Raw genomic sequence first — 11202 nt, forward strand, 5'->3', positions numbered from 1 at the left:
GAAGTGAACAAAAAGGTTATCAGATTGACAGTAGCGCTGTGAGCTGTCCAAACAAACGTGGAGCTTTAACCACATGGAGAGTGTGAAGCCCAGGGTCCGACATCAGCTTGACAGGCTGGTCCGAAAGTCAGTGTGTGGGGCCGTCTTTTTGGTTGTTTGTGGGCCTCTTGTATGATCTGCTGGGCTGCGTGTTATGGGCTGGCTTGATAGCACAGCTGTCGCCAGACAATTATTTGAGAATACCAAGGCCCATATTATTATAAGGGCTCAGTTTCCTGTTTGCACCACGTGAAGGTGCGCCATGCACAAACAGGAAAAGTGCACCCTATTATGTTGAACGCGTGAACTTGTGCCCCTTGGGACAGCGCATACAAGTGAAATGCAGAGCAGCTGCTTCAAAGTTGCTCTGTTTCACACTGCAGGTGGCCACCCGCCTGCACTTTCAAAGGGGATTGGAGATCCCCTTGCAGGCAGGTGCAGTGAGTGACGGCTTCCATCTGCAAGGGGATATCTGGGGGGTCCATGGGACCCTTTCATCCCTCGACAGGGCTGCCCTCAGGGGGTGCACTGACCATGCAGCACCTTTTTGTGGCACAATTTCAGTCCACCTCCTGACTGTTTTCTTTCCCTTTGCGCTGACCTTAATAATATAGCGCAGACGCAAAGAGATTCCCTCATTTGTATGGGCCACGCTCCCATGCAAATGAGGGAACACGCTCTTGAGATAGCGCTGATGCTACATGTGAGCCAGCGCTATTGGTATCAGAGAGGAGGCCACAAAAACGTCTGTGGCCTCTTCTGTAATACTAAAGTGCCCCTGGCAGCACAAAGCAGGCACACATGCCCCTTGCACACCCGGGGCACTTTCTGTAATACAGCCCAGGGAAGGAGCTTTGGCTGCACCCACATTTTCGAGCCAGGAGTAAATTTTTTAATTGGCCAGAAGTTGTGTGCTCCCACAAAAAGTGCATGCTCTCTATTGACCTGCCATTATATTGTTTATTAAGCCAACTGGCTGAGGTTGAACATTCAAGGCCACACACATGCTAATAAATATTCGCATATAACAAATTAATTTATTGAGTTTTTCTCTGGCAGGAGTACAGTTGAGAGAAGGGCAGTCATCAACCTACATGGAGTTTTAGGTCTGTCTTGATAGTGCAACTGTCACCTGACCTATTAACATGCACCAGTATTATCCTACAGTACTTTGCTTCTACACAAATAACATATCCATTACCACAATCCTACTTGTAATACTTCACATACCCATACAACATTATTTTAAAGCCAAACCTATTGACATTGTCAGTGCTGGTTACTGCTGAGTTCCCTAATATTAAAACAAACATTGTCTGCTGCAAGCTCAGATCCATTCAGCCATATATACCTTGTAAAATACTTATAAAGTATGTCTTTCAAAATTCAGTACTGCCCCAATTTGCAAACTTGGGCCACATTGTTGCTCTCTAATTCACTGATGGGAATCCCTTTTATTGTTTGTGCCTGGCTCTATTTTCTGTCCCTGTCCATCCCGGGGGAAGCCACTGTTGCTCAGAAGAGGAAGAACGTTGAACAAATTTCGCAAGGACAATACGGAGGCAATTCACTTTCTGTAAGAAGGTTAGGATCTCCAACTCTAATATCCAAAGTAATTGCAAACAAAATATGTGTTTCAACGAGCTAAACAAAGCCCACAGAAACTAGGGGTTCAAAGGGACAGAATTGCAGACCTTTCAAAACCAAAGGAAGATCCCACGGATGCACCATGAGGTGTAACTGCAGTCTTGATAAGGCATAGCACTTAAGTAGTCTTGAAACCATAGCTAATCCCTCTGATCAGGAAGCTCAAGGCTCTCTAAATGCATTGATAACAGCCCACTAAGATTTTATGCACATCAGTTAGTGGCTTTGCTTGTACACATCTACTATGTGCCTTGCAACTGTTTTAAGGTACTCAAAAAGTGGCTAATATGTGAAATCTACCTGATTACATGTTCTCAGTTCCTTCAATTCACAGTAAAGTGTCCATCAAAATGTCACATGTGGCTGTGTAAAGAAACACCCCAGCACACAAGAAGAGAGAAATGTCACGTAAAAGCACATGAAAACTTGGCAGGTATGGGAGTTCAGCTTTGATATTGAAATATTCAGGGTGGGATTTTTTCCAGGAATATCTTCGGTGTTACTTGGTAAACCTGGGATTAGGAAATGTGCTGTGTTCCCAACAGAACTGGACAAGAGCCAGGTAAAGCAAAAGCAAACGGCTGTTTCCAAATCTCCGCTGTTGCGTGTGTGGGCGTGGGAGGAGAGCTCAGTATGTATGTGGTGTGTTACTTTGGACGTCAGGCACAAACTGTTCCTCACTCCACCCTTCGCATAAAGCCCTGAGAGGTAAGATGACCTGAGCTACTGGAAAGCACACTGAGTGTAAATCTGCACAAAAAGAACAAACAAAGCAGGGGATTTTGAAACTCAAGTGAGCATTGTATAAGCACAAAAAAGGACAAAGAGGAAAGGAGAAAAAGAAGGGGTGGGGGTTAAGGATCCTAGAGCAAAAGGGGAAGCAGTGAGAACATGAGAAACATGTTGGGAATGAGGAGAAAATGAAAGCACTTAAAGATCAGGAGAGTTGGATAAGGGGGGGAATGGGTAATGAAAAAGACGCAAATACAAGAAGGAAAGGGAAAATAAAAGAAAAGGAGCAACATGGGCAAAGTAAATAGGTAGACAAGAGAAAACAGGGAAAGAGGAAAAGCAGAAACAGGAAAAAGCAGAAACAGGAGTAAAGAAGGCATGGAAGGACATGGGCTAAAACTTTATGGGAATGGCAACAGCACAAAGGGAATAGATAGTGCCCTGATTACTTTACGGTAATCTTCATTAACGTCAATGGAGGTATCACAAGCCATGATGAAAAGGATGAGGATGAATAGGATTAGGAGTAATGAAGATTACTGGTAAGCAATCAGCCATTACCTTTACATTCATCGCCCTCATTAGTCATTACTTATGAAGAATTACAGAACAAAAATAAGCCTTAAACACAACACTTCAATGTACACCACTTGATTTACAAAAATGAACAAATTATTACAAACAGAGACTAACAACCAGCCCCAACGTTCTTGTCAATATTTTGCAACCCTTGAAGTCTATAATAAAGAATAAAAGTATTTGGTGCAGACCAAGATGCAGCTCTACAACTTTCAAAAAGCACACAATTGAATTCCACTGAGAACACTACCAGGGCGCTTGAACATCTGCTAATGAATAGGTTAAAGCTGTCGTTTTTAACCTTTTGACTTCTGCGGATCCCCACTTAACCATTACTGGAATCCGAGGACCCTTGCTGAGTTATTATTGGCATCCTGGGACCCTACACTTTCAATGATTTAAACCATTAAACAATACACAACATTGCAGAAATAAGCATTCATCAAACAAATACACAAAAGATGAAATATTTATTTTTTAATTAATGAGAAGGTTGAAGCTATTCTAAATTCCACTGAGGCCCATTGTTCATACTATATTCTGTTTGATGCACTTGCACACCTCCATCGAAACAATCTGAGGATACCAACATAATTTTTAGTCTCCAATCTTAAATTCCTTCACATTTACAGAACGTTCACAAATTTCCAAGTTACATTGTGCTTCCTTATTTATACACACTCTATTTACTGTTGATACATTTATTTACCCCCCTGAGTAGGTGTTGCAGACCCCCACAGAACCCCAGATCACTGGTTAAGAACCACTAAATTAAAAGAATTATAGATCAAATCCAACAACCTATCATCAAAGAAGTCTATGTCCCTTTATCTGATTTCTCAGTAGTCACAAAAAGGTTATCAGATTGACAGTAGCATGGTGATCTGCCTAAATCAATATGAAAAGCTCTGAACACATCTAGAGTATAAAGCCTCCGTTACTCAGGAGGGGAAGTACGCTGAACGAATCTAAGAAGTACTATTGGGAAGAAAGCCACCTCCCATATGAAATATGGGTCTGGGTGCAGAAATACAACATCCTCAGAAAGAAACAGAAATGAGGGCGGGGGGGGGCTAACCAGGTGAGCACCCATTCCACCGACTATTCTATATAAAGTGGTTGCAACCTAAATACATGTTCAATGAGCGAAACAACACACACTGAAATTAGTGGGTCGAAAAGATTGAATTGCAGAACTTTCAAAACCAGAGAAAGATCCCATGGACGCACTATTGGTTTAACTGAAGTCTTTCTTGATAGGGCAAAACTCCTAAAAAGTCTTGAAACCAAAGATATTGAGATTTTATGCAAATCAATTCCTGAACTTACATGCACACCTTGCAGCTGTCTGAAGGTAAACAAAATATGGACTAACATAGGAAATTTGTTGGATTACATTATTACAATTCTATCTGCTATAAAATGTTACTTAAAATTATGCACATGTAGCAATGTAAGGTTAAACATCAGCACACTGAAAATATAGAAATGGCACCAAAAAGCTAAATTAGTACTCGGCAGCTATGGAAACATAGTTCTTGATGTTGTAATATCTGGGCAGAAAATCTCCAGGGAATATCTATGGTCTTTCATCGTAAACCTGGGATTAGGAGATGCATTGTGCTCCCTTCAGACCTGGACAGCATCCAAGCCAAGTTAAAGTGAATGGTTGTTTTAAAAGCTCAGCTGTTGTGTGTGTGGGCTTGGGCAGAGAGCTGGTGTGTACTTGGTGTGTCCCTTTCGAAAATAGGGACAGGCTGTTCCTCACTCGACTCTTCGCGAAAGCCTTTAGAATTAGGCTGGCCTGAGCTACTGGAAAGCACAGTTTAAATCTGCACAAAAAAGATCAAAGACAAGAGGTGATAAGGAAACTCAAGGGAAGGGAGTATTGAGCAAACAGAAAAAAGTACTAAGGCGAAAAAGAAGTGGAGGAGACAAGGGTCCAGGAGCAAAGGTAGAAGCAGCGGAACCAGAGGAGAAAAGTGAAAAGTGTTGGAAATGAGGAGAAATGGAAAAGAAATGAGGATCGGGAAAAATGGCTAAGGGGGACAATGGTTCTTGAAGAAGTTGAGAATAGGAGAAGGAAAAGAAAATGTGCAACATGGGGAAAAGTGATAAAGAAGACAAAGTAAACAGGAAGAACAGAGAAAACAGGAGAAAGCAGGAACATAGGAAAAAGCAGGAACAAAATAAAAGAAGCTGTGGAAGAACGAAGGGTAAAACTCTGCAAGTGCAGCCTCTTTGGAGATGATAACTCAATAAAAATATTAGATAATGGCCCAATTACTTAATGGCAACCTTGGAGATGCTAACGTCACAAAGATGTAACATAATGGCTTGATTACTTTCCGATAATCTTCATTAGTCAGGGGAGGTATCACAGGCCATGATAAAAGGGACATGGACAAACAAGAGTTGGAATAAAGAAGATTACTGGTAAGTAATTAGGCATTTGCCTCTACATTCCTCACCCTCATTCAGTCATTACTTATAAGCCAAAGAGTAAAAACAAGCCAACTACACAATTTCAATGTACAGCGTTTGATTTACTGAACTGAACAAAACATTATGACAGAACAGAGCTTAACACATCAGCCTCAAAGATCCTGCCAGGAATTTGGAACCAATGAAGTTTAAAATGACGAATCAGCGTGTGTGGTGTAGTCCAAGATGCAACTCTAATAATTTAAAAAAGAGGAACACCACTGAACTCTGCTTGACTCCTGGTTGATCTTCTTTGAATACCTACTTGCATAGCTTATGTTATGTTATATTGATTTGTATAGCGTACTAAGCACCCAAGAGCGTATCCAGGTGCTTCAGCTTCTTGGGGAACTCAAAAAGTGAGTAGGGGGTTCTTATGTGTTGAGAGACGTCCAATGAACAAGGGGCCAGATGTAGGTAGCCTTTTGCGCCTTGCAAACGGCGAAAAACGCTGTTTGCGAGGCGCAAAAGCCTCACGCGATGCAGAAACACATTTTGCGAGTCGGTACCGACTTGCAAAATGTGTTTCCGACTCGCAAATAGGAAGGGGTGTTCCCTTCCTATTTGCGATTAGCACCGCTATGTAGTTGATTTGTGACTGCGAAAGCGGTCGCAAATCAACTCGCAGTTACCATCCACTTGAAGTGGCTGGTAACTCATTCGCAAACGGGAAGGGGTCCCTATGGGGCCCCTTCCCCTTTGTGAATGCTCACAAAATTATTTTTTCAGAGCAGGCAGTGGTCCTATGGACCACTGCCTACTCTGAAAAAAACCGAAACAAAAAGGTTTCGGTATTTTTTCTATTTGCAGCTCGTTTTCCTTTAAGGAAAACGGGCTGCAAAGAGAAAAAAAAAAAAACTGCTTTATTGAAAAGCAGTCACGGGCATGGTGGTCTGCTGTCTCCAGCAGGCAACCATCCCCGTGAGTGCCTAGACTCGCTATGGGGTCGCAAACTGCGACCCACCTCATAAATATTTGCGACCCCATAGCGAGTCGCAGAAGGTGTCTGAGACACCTTTCTGCATCGCGAATTGCGAGTTGCAATTTGCGAGTCGCTATGACTCGCAAATTGCAAGTCGCAATTTGTGACTTACCTACATCTGGCCCTAAGTTCGATGTACAAGGATGAGCGACCTCCAGATTTGTCTTTTGCAGATATGGGGAATGTGTGTGGGTGAGAGTGAGGCACAGCATAGGTGTGGTTGGTGAAAGTGTATACAGCTTTTCAAATATTCAGGTCCTGTGTTGTGTAGAGCTTTCTACATGTGTGTGAATGGGGAGCCAGTGAAGCTTCCAAAGGTGTGGTGTGATTTGGGTGCAGCGTGAGAGGTCGAGTATGAACCGTGCAGTGGTGTTCTGGATGGCTTGGAGTCTGTATAGGAGTTGTTTGATGATTCTGGCATAGAGATTGTTGCTGTAATCCAGCCTGCTGGTGATGAATGCTCGCATGATGGCCCATCCGGTGTTCTGAGACAACCATTTGAAGATCTTTCACAGCATGTTTAGGATGTGGAAGCAGGAGGGGCACAACGATATTTTGAGCTTGAATGTCTAGGATGATCCCTACATTTCTTGCCTCGTCTGTGGGTGTGAGTTTTGGTCCTAGCTCCGATGACCACCAGTTGGAGTAGCATGGAGAGGTCTTGTTGCCGAAGACCAGTAGTTCCATCTTGTCGGAGTTGAGTTGCAGGCAATTGGTTTGCATCCAATCTGCTACCATGGTCATGCATTTGGTGAAGTTGGTTCTGGTGGTTGTCTTGCCCACCTAGGTGAAGAGGAGTTGGGTGTCATCGGCATACGGAATGACAGTGGTGGCTTGTGATCGGATGATATTGGCGAAGAGTGTAATGTATATGTTGAAAAGGATGGGGTTGAGGGGTGATCCCTGTGGGATGTCAATATCTTGGTCTCTGATGTGAAGGGCAGCTGTCTGACCATTTAGATTAATCCCATGAGGAAGGAAAAGATCTATTTCAGAACGGATTATTGTATTGCAACCTTTTGGAGTCTTCAGCTGAGGGGGTTATGGAAGACAGAGTCAAAGGCCACAGAGAAGTTAAGAAGGATGAGGGCTGCTGCTTCTCCTCGGTCCAGAGTGATTTAAATGTCAGTGGTGGTTGCGATGAGTGCTGCTTCGGTGCTGTGGTTCTTTTGAATCCCGATTGAGTGTTATCTAGAAGATGGTAACATTTGAGGTAATCTGGTAATGAGCTAAACCAATCATAGATCGAATACAATGACATTGTCAAAGAACTCTTTTTCCCTTGACTTGAGGTAGGGAACACCAAAGCTCTCTTAAAGTTCTTCTAGTTGCTAATGAGATTGTAGAGTTGAAGGAAAAAGGATTAGATTGGCATACCAGAAAAATTGTAAAATATCAGGAACCCCCTGCTGTAAAGTGACCAAATTATGAGAATTCTACAATTGGAATGATTTACAATGTCTTGCATTGTATATACGGTTGGAAAACGTTCCGAAGTATTGGACAGCCTATGCTCAATGGACACAGAAACCCTTCTTGTGCAAACCCTTTCTTTCATTTTCCAAACCGATAATGCTAGCCTCTCCAGAATTGCAACCCCCAGGGAAAGACATGGAAAAGGAAGAAGAGAAATCTTGCCAGGAGCACATAGTGACAGGGAATTCAGAAGAAGTAACCTTGAACATAAAGGCACTACCAAGATCATTTCCCCTCCCCTCTCACTGTAGACTGGCCAACATCCTGGAAATTAACAGAAAAGTGAAAAACAGCAGAACTGGAGGCCAAACTACTGACAATGAATCCACTTCCTCAGGCTGCTCCCCGACATCCTAATTTAAGTCTCCATTGAGAAAAAAATGTGAAGGTACTACACTTTATGACACGTAGTAAGGATAGGTGGGCTTTCATTTTCAGCATATACTGGTGATCACTGCCTTATAGAAGTGAGATCGCTTCATGAGTAATGACTAAGGCCAGGATGAGGGACACATAAAGGTAATGATCCTGTCTTTGAAAAGAGACAAAAAAAAATGATGATTTTATACAAAAGAAAAAACACTTCCCTCTCAGCCCCCACAATCCTAAACATACAGGCTGAATAACAGCAGTCTTAGAGAAGTTAGTTCTGCAAAGACTTTTGTTTAAGAAAAAAAGCAGCTCTGCCTTTCACAATAGCACACCTACCTATCAAGAAAAGAGCTCCACACCTTGAGTGGCGGGTAGCTTATGTTTCTCTGAGGTCAACAGCAAGGAGCTAGCTGTACTGAGAAAAGGAGCCCATTGCCCATCGTAAATGGGAGGCACAGGCTTAAGATTGAACCACATGTTAAAAAGCCAGCTGCTCCATCCTGTGATGGTATCATCACTGTTATAGTTAGGAAAAGCTAAGAAAGGCCAGAGAGCCATATGTACCAAACCACTCACACAACGGCAGACACTCTTAACCTCACATCATTCTTTAGTTCCACAAAATCTGCTCTCGTGCACTCATTCCCCAGTGTCAGCAGTTGAATGGTGCTGCTACCAATTGTAGAAAGCAAATCCAAATATGTCCTTTGGGAAGGTACACCTAGATTTCCAAAAGTCCGATGATTCCAATAGGCCACAATATTTTAATATGCTTTATTCCATCAATACAAAAACAGCCAACGCGTTTCGTTCATGCTACTTGAACTACATCAGGGCTCCTATTTCTTCTTAACAAGTGGTAGCAAGGAGAACCAGTGTCCGTGCCCATGGCCTCCTATCCAGCCAGTATATTCAGGGCGGATTCAAAACATTGTGTGGGAAAGGGTGGTATGTACAGACCCGTTAATTTTTACAGTAATATATAAGAACTCTATATCAGTATCCTGAATCTTGCGTGTGAAAGTCAAGTTAAGATTATTATAAGAAATATATCTCAGAAATTTCAGGGGCAAATCCCAGGACCCACCCCAGAAAACAGAAATATCCTCAATATACAAGGTCCAAAGGACTACATGGGTGGTCCATTTCTTGTTAGCAAATCAATAAACACATGCAATTCCTCCCGCCATCCCATGGAAATCTGTGCAAATCTCAGGACCAATCCATTGTTTAAACTAGGTCTCATTGAAAAGAAAAAAAGTTATTTTCAAGACAAAATCTTAGCATCCCTAACAACATCATACAATGATCATATGTATAGGTTTGCCTCCATAAAGCAATGCCTACATGCTTGAATGTCCAAAGAATGGTTAATGCAGGTGTACAAAGTGTCCCCATCAATAGTAACTAACAGATACTTTGTCTTCCAAGGTATCAAATTAATTTTAGCAAGAAAATCAGTACTATGCCTGCAATATGATGGTAAACTAAGGGCATATGGCATTAAAAAGAAATCCATATAAATTGATGAAGGTTCTAGGAGACTGCCAGAAATAATGGGCCTGCCCTGTGGATTCTCCCTGTGTTTATGTATTTTGGGCAACATGCAAAAACACGGTGCCACTGGCTGTGGAGGTATGGAAACAAAGTACTTAAAGCCCTCATTCACACGAGTCTCCTAAAAAGAGTATGATACTTCAAAACAGTCTGCTTATAGGCATCTATGGAGGTAAGCTCATAACCCCCTGAGGTATGCAAATGTCTTCCTGGCTCCCGTAGGTATTTGTTAACATTCCCAGTACTGTATTGCCACTCTTATCAGACGGCTAGAAAATAATATTAGGGTCTCCTGCTAATTCGCTAATGCCAGCCTCTGTTCTCTTGTGAAGTTCTCAGCATAATGATTCTTACTCTCTTTCCAGATAAGCATGAGATCTCGTTACCACCTCATGGAAAGTATCAATATTATCATGCAATGTCACCGGATTACATATTGACTTCAGTTGAAAATGGTTTGAAATAGTTCTGTTGAGTTCAAGGTTTAAAAATAAAAAATAAAAATCTTTCTCTGTGGCTCAATCTGCCTCCCGGCACTCCAATGCCCTCAAAATTGCCAACCCCTCAATGGCCCCTAATTTCAATTCTTCAAAAGTCGGGTCATGAACAGGGAGAAAGGAAGGGGATGCCTTGTTTTTTTTTTGTCTTATTGAAGAAATAATTTAATTAGTTTGAGTTTCCAAATAAACAGAAAAACGTAAATTCATGTTCTAGAATAGTCCATGTTCGATACGGGGCGAAAAGACAAACCTAGTTCCTAAAGGGATTGTTTATCTCTATTCAAACTATGTGTAGACAGGTTAACAGTTAGTTGGTCCTCACCCATCACTTTGTGTCTGCTGTGTTGTCCTCCCTTGCGGTTTTGAACCCTTGATCTTTTCTCCCTCCCCTCTGGGTTTTCCTCTTTTTGTGCTGTTTCCATCTTTTTCTTTTGTTGTTTTTTTGCACGGGCCTCTGTTGAATTGTAAAAAACGATACTCATCAAAGGCACTTAGGCCCTCATTACAAGCCAGGCGGTCGGCCGTTAAAAAAAAAAAAAAAAAGAAAAGACATTACAAGCATGACGGTTACCACAATGCCAAACCGCCACTTCTACACTCTGACCACCAGGGTGGTAACGACCACTGGGCTGGAGACTTCAGTCTCCAGCCCGGCAGCTGTTACTAGACCGCCAGCGGTATCACGACCCCGCATACCGCCATGGATTTCGTGGGGTTCTGCGCCGCCACACAAACCATGGCGGTAGGCACTATCAGTGCCAGGGAATTCATTGCCCGTCATTAAAACACCGCCACACCGAATCCTGGGACGTGATTCGGTGGGCGGTGTTCTGA

The sequence above is a fragment of the Pleurodeles waltl genome, chromosome 9 (genome assembly GCF_031143425.1).
Source record: "Pleurodeles waltl isolate 20211129_DDA chromosome 9, aPleWal1.hap1.20221129, whole genome shotgun sequence".
Classification (NCBI taxonomy): domain Eukaryota; kingdom Metazoa; phylum Chordata; class Amphibia; order Caudata; family Salamandridae; genus Pleurodeles; species Pleurodeles waltl.